This window comes from Vulpes vulpes, chromosome X (assembly GCF_048418805.1).
Source record: "Vulpes vulpes isolate BD-2025 chromosome X, VulVul3, whole genome shotgun sequence".
Taxonomy (NCBI): domain Eukaryota; kingdom Metazoa; phylum Chordata; class Mammalia; order Carnivora; family Canidae; genus Vulpes; species Vulpes vulpes.
Genome location: NC_132796.1, coordinates 22847393 through 22853226, shown reverse-complemented (window position 1 = coordinate 22853226; position 5834 = coordinate 22847393). Strand labels below are relative to the sequence as shown.

The 5834-nt window shown below is 42.2% G+C and overlaps 1 pseudogene; it reads right to left on the bottom strand.

The window, feature by feature from the left end:
* Nucleotides 1-1009: 1009 nt before the first annotated feature.
* LOC112919033 (DDB1- and CUL4-associated factor 8 pseudogene) lies at nt 1010-3481 on the bottom strand (annotated as a pseudogene).
* Between the last annotated feature and the right edge of the window lie 2353 nt (nt 3482-5834).

Below are 5834 nucleotides of genomic sequence, written 5' to 3'. Positions count from 1 at the left end.
GAAATTCCAAAAGTGTTTTTTCAATGTTTTGTTGCTGTTGCTACTATACATCTCACCCAACTGTGCAGGGTTGCCCCAAACTTAGGTGCAAGTTTATAATTTTGTGCTCTTTATGTCCTGTTTTAAACCACAGTGCTTAGTTCAGACTCATTGGGTTCCTTTGGGCCTTTGGGTTATTTCCTAACAGCAGGCCTTGGTAGGGGCTGCCCTAGCCTCCCAGATTCCCAGGCAGTTTTTGCTGACTTTGAATCTCAGTGAACAGGAAATTTGGTCAAGTTATTTTCCATTCCAAAGCCTAATTTCATTATGTAAATGTCTCAACTTGCTCTCAAGGTGCTAGAGATAATATCCACTTTAAGGAGTATTATCAAAGGAAAGCAGGGGTATTGGAGTAAGGGAAGTCCTCTGCATTCACTTACACAAGTGACAGGTATAAAACAAAAATGAATATTATTTTTGTACACGAATTGAACATCCAGCACACAAAATTTACATTAAATACGGTTTAAAACAAAGTTTTTTTTAAAACTAATTTAACCTTTTATAAGTAGGTGAAGAGAATTTTTAGCAATACATGGATGTCTAATGGGACTTTTTTCCAATGGTATCAGTTATCTAGAAGGATAAACAACTCTTTATTGCAACACTAAGTCATTCTTAAAGTCAGTTCAAATATATATTCTCAAATATTAGGAATTCCTATATTCCTGATGGTTGTCCCAAGAGGACTTCCTGGAAGGCAGTCCTGTGAGTTCTTGCCATGAAACTTCAAGAGAATTGAGAGTGGTTTAATTTTTACCAGTCTCTGTCTGCTCAAATTAATCAATATTAATATACGGATTCAGAAAATGTCAACAATCTAATTATTGAAGAAGCATGAATTATCCTGTTGGTATTATGCACCCCTTCCCTTCTTTTCCTTTTGAGAGGCAGTGAGAGAGAGTCTGTGTGTGTGTGCGTGGGTGTGTGTGTATGGCCAAGGGTCCACATTCAAGGAACAAGACCATGGTTTGCTTTATTTTACTTTACTTTTAAAGAATAAACACATTTCTGAAATTTTCAAGTCAATTAAAGAAATTAACTTTAAACTGCTAAAGATGAAAAAAAAAAAGGTGATAGTTTTCAGGGTGTCAGAAATGAAAAGATTCAATAAGGCTATTAATTTTTTTTCACCAGAACTAGAAACCTTTAGAAGTCAGCTATAAGAGCTGAGCCATAGGAAAATGGATTTTTTCCCCTATGTAAAATAAATGAAAAGAGGTTTAAAAAAAAAAACACCAAATAAAAAAACCTTACATATTGTCTTACAGAGATATAATGGGTAAAGAGAGAGGAGTAAAGAAACCAAGGGAGAGGAAAGGAATGGGAGAGGAAGAATGTAAAAGAAGGGAGAGTAAAGAGATGGAAGAGATAGTTTTTATTATGGAAACTAGATAGAAGACAAAAACAAACTTATTAGTTAAACTGAATTTTAAACTTAAAGTCCAGCCTACTGAAGTGACAGCTAGCTGGAACAGGCATGAGGCATTCAGGACGGCAGGCACTGCACATGGTCTTGGTTCTCTTCCTCCTCAGATGAACTGGAAGTAGTGGAAGACTCATCTGACTCTGCATCCATGACTCCAACTCCAGGAGCTCTCTGGCGCTGGTGATGACCTCTCTGTGTTAGGTGACGCATCAGGAACCAAAGCATGTGGCTGTCAAAAAGGTCGGTGTGGTGCATGCGATCTTCATCCCGTTCTTGCTTATTTCTCTTAATCATATTCTTTAACCCAGTCAGCTCAGTGGTAGCTTTAGCTGTGGGTGCCCAGATCTTGGCATTATGATCAAGGCCACTGGTCGCCATCACAGGTAGGTAAGGATGGGGTTCAAGACAGTTTATGGTGCCTCCCTTGTCCCCCTCCATGAACTGAACGATCTGGCAGGATGATTTTTCCCAGAGGAAGATGTGGCCACAATCACTGCCACTCACCACAAACTCACTTCTGGGGCCATAGAAATTGACGCCTTTGATCGTGGCATTATTTCTGTGCCCCTTGTATTTCTTAACATACTGGGCTCCATCTCCATCAGAGGAGTTGAAGAGATAAATATCTTCATCATTATAACTGGCCAGGAGCTCTGTGCCATCATGGCTGTACACCAGGCAGGTGATGTTTGCTTTGGACTCACAATTGACTAGGTGATGGGGACAGAATTTCTTGAGTACCCCATTATTCTCATTCTCATCAATCTTCCTCTGGTCATAAATTCTTACGAACTGATCTCTTCCTCCCACTGCAAACTGGTAAGTATTGGCAGGATTCACATGGATTGTATACAGCCCCACTTTCTTCTCCCTCTCTTTGGTTACCACCACTCTGGAAGCTGGCCGGCCTTGTCTGAGGTCAATGGCGAAAACAACTGCGTCTTCGCCCGAAGTCAGGAACTTAAAAGGGGAGTCTGGCTCCAGAGCCAGCTTGTGGGAGGCTCCCCTATGCTGGGCCACGCGCTTAGTATTCTTACAGTGTGGTATAGCAGATAGCTCCGCTATGCGTACCTGCCCATCACGGGCACACATCGCCAAGGTGGAATCACCACAATTGGGAAGGAACTTGGCTTGAAAGACATTATTTTTGTGGCCACTCATAAACTCCAGCACTGGGTGCTTACGCACCCAGTCCCACACTATCACTTTAAGGTCGTCGCTGCTACTGGCCAGCCAGGTGCCACGCTGATTAAAGTGCACAGTATTGACACAACCATGGTGGCCTTCAAGCTCATGCAGCAGGTGGAAACGCTGCACAAACAGCCTTGCCCCACAGGCCTCATATACGAAGCGGGCACTGGAACCCAGCTGCCGCTCTCGAAGAGCGGAAACGATTTGCCAGCGAGGGCGGGGCAGGGTAGATGTTTCGGAGGTCACCCACTCCTCCAGGGCCCGATCCTCATCTGATAAATACTGATCATAATTAGCCTCATTGCACTGTACCTGAGGCTGTTCTTCTGCCGCTCCTCTCTCCTCCGCTTCCGCGCCTCGCGCCTCCTCTCCTTGTGGGCGGTAAGGGGACAGGTTTTCCTCACAGACGAAGAACTGGTCAGAATCTTCCGTGCTTTCAAAGTTGATGTATTCACCCGAAACGTCTGCGTCTGTGCCTTCGTTTTCTGGGCCCACCTGGCTGAGGATGCCGCCATCTCCGGGCAAATTCAAGCTCAGCTCCGTGTCTGAAGATGTCTCTCTCCTGGCGTCCATTTCGGACTGCTCCTCGGGGCTATTCAGCAGGCTTCTCTGTGGGCTATCTGCGCTGCTCTCGTTGTCAGACATCTTAAAATGATGCTTGCTGTGGCCGGTCTGGAGTGGGAAAAAGCCCCCAGAAGTCTGGGGAGGAGAGCGGGCCTGGCCGGGCTCCGGACAGACCAGAGAAAATTGGCTGGGGCCAGCGGCACGACGCCAACGCGGTAGGAAAATGGAAGGGGTGCTCGGCCGGCTGAGGCAATTGGAAGTATGGGAGCTGGTGAGGCTCACAAGACTTTTTCCCCTTCTAGCATCTCGCGGTATCTCAGGACTGCTCAGACTTTTCCGGGCGCTCAGCCCCACCCCGGGACTGTCTTACACTTGGCCGCTGTACATTCTGTTCTTTTGAAGATGGGAACATGTTGCACTTTGGAAAACATTCTTAGAGAACCATCAGCAAAAGTTGATACTTCTTGGGCAGAACTGTTATCGGAGACTCTCGGTGCTTCGCTTGAAGGTACTGTACAGTACGAAATGGATACGCAAACACAATGAAAGATTGCTGAGGTCCCCACGGCTAGTGAGTTTATGATATCTAATAAATATCTTAAGGAAATCAGATAGCCTTAGGGAAACCTTGACAGCTCTAATTGGTAGAGATGTCATAAATAAAATACACATTGTCTAGTTAATTGCATTTTAGATTTAAACAATACTTTTTAGTATGAGTAGATCCCTAATATTGAGTTGGACATACTTCTACCAAAAAATACTCATTTTTTATCTAACATGCAAATGTAACCGTGTGTCCTGTACATTTATTTGTTACATCTGGCACACTTTCTTAGTGAGAAGAGAAATTTAGTCCCTCAGTGTAATCAAGGCTGAAATCAACTGGTCAATTTAAAGTAGACATTGAAATTAGTCACTGCTTCACCAATTTGAGATAGAAGTACAGCCTTTTTCTTTTTCTACCACAGGGGTTAATTCAATTTAGGATACTTAGGGAACATCAACACAGTTCAATGAAAGAAAGCTTTCTTTTGTGATGTCATAGAACTATAAAAATATTTTAAATATCTCCCAAAAGATTTCAGAGGCTTCTTGGGGGCCTTTTAGGAAAGAAAACTCTTCAGAGACAATTAATTGGCACTGCTCTGTTAAGTTCAGAGATTCTCCAAGTGAATTATCTAAGGTAATGTCAGTAAATTTTTGAAGGGCTACTTTAAACCGCTAAGAATGCTGGAATGAGGAAAACAAGAGTTCCCTCAGAGCAATTGCAAGATCAATGCAAAATTGATTAAACATACAAGTATAAAGTCTTCTAAAGAAACAGAATGGTTCCAAGGTGGTAGTAATGGAAGGACACTAAAAGAATATTCACAGCCATTTGTAAAGAGTAGCACAACAACCTGAGAACCACCTGAAAGCCCATCAAGAGTAAGGTGCATAAATAAATCAGCATATCTTCCTTATAATGGAATAATATACAAAAATGAGGATTAATGAATTAAATACATCAACATGGATGAATCTTAAAAACAGAATGGTGAATGGAAACACAAGTGAAAGAATAGTAATTTCATTTTTGTGCAGATCTTTATAGTTTTCATATTAAAAAATTTATTTTTTTAGTTTTTTACATCTTAAAAATATTTTTTGAAGTTCGATTTGCCAACATATAGTATAACACCCAGTGCCTATCCTGTCAAGTGCCCTCCTCAGTGTACATTTTTAATTTAAATTCAATTTGTCAACATCTAGTATAACACCCAGTGCTCATCCCATCAAGTGTCCTCCTCATTACCCATCCATCGGTTACCCCATCCCCCCACCCACCTCCCCTTCTGCAACCCTTTGAATAAAACAATTTTAAAAGGCAAGGAAATAATTAACTCAAACTTCAGAGTAATCATTACCTTTACAGAACGGAGGAAGTTAAAATCTGGTAGAGAGGGAGCTTCAAAAATTCTTGGTAGGGATCCCTGGGTGGTGCAGCGGTTTGGCGCCTGCCTTTGGCCCAGGGCCTGATCCTGGAGACCCGGGATCGAATCCCACGTCGGGCTCCCGGTGCATGGAGCCTGCTTCTCCCTCTGCCTGTGTCTCTGCCTCTCTCTCTCTCTCTGTGTGACTATCATAAATAAATAAAAAAAATTAAAAAATTCTTGGTAATATTTATGTCTTGCCCCAAATATAGGTATGTTGTTATTCTTTTTTTATTATTTATTGCCTGGCAGTGCTCGCTTCGGCAGCACATGTGCTCGCTTCGGCAGCACATATACTATTTATTGCCTGGCATATACATTTATATGCCATTTTCTAAGTGTGATGTATTTCTAAGTATGATGTATTGCATAGTAGGTTTTTTTAAAGAGATAAGCAAGGGGTCTTGCTTGGCCGTGGAGCACAAAAACAGGAAAACTAGAGCATCAAACCCTAGTATGCCCATCCTGGCAATGTCCAGGGGAGGAAACCTTATTAACTTGTTTTGGAAATGCCTTATACTGTTACAAGGAACAGTTCCAGTGTTAGAGGTTGAATCAGGTCATTTTAACCTGATACTATTGTATTCATCTGACTTTTTTTCTATGCTCATTAAGCGAACTTTGACTATGTATTG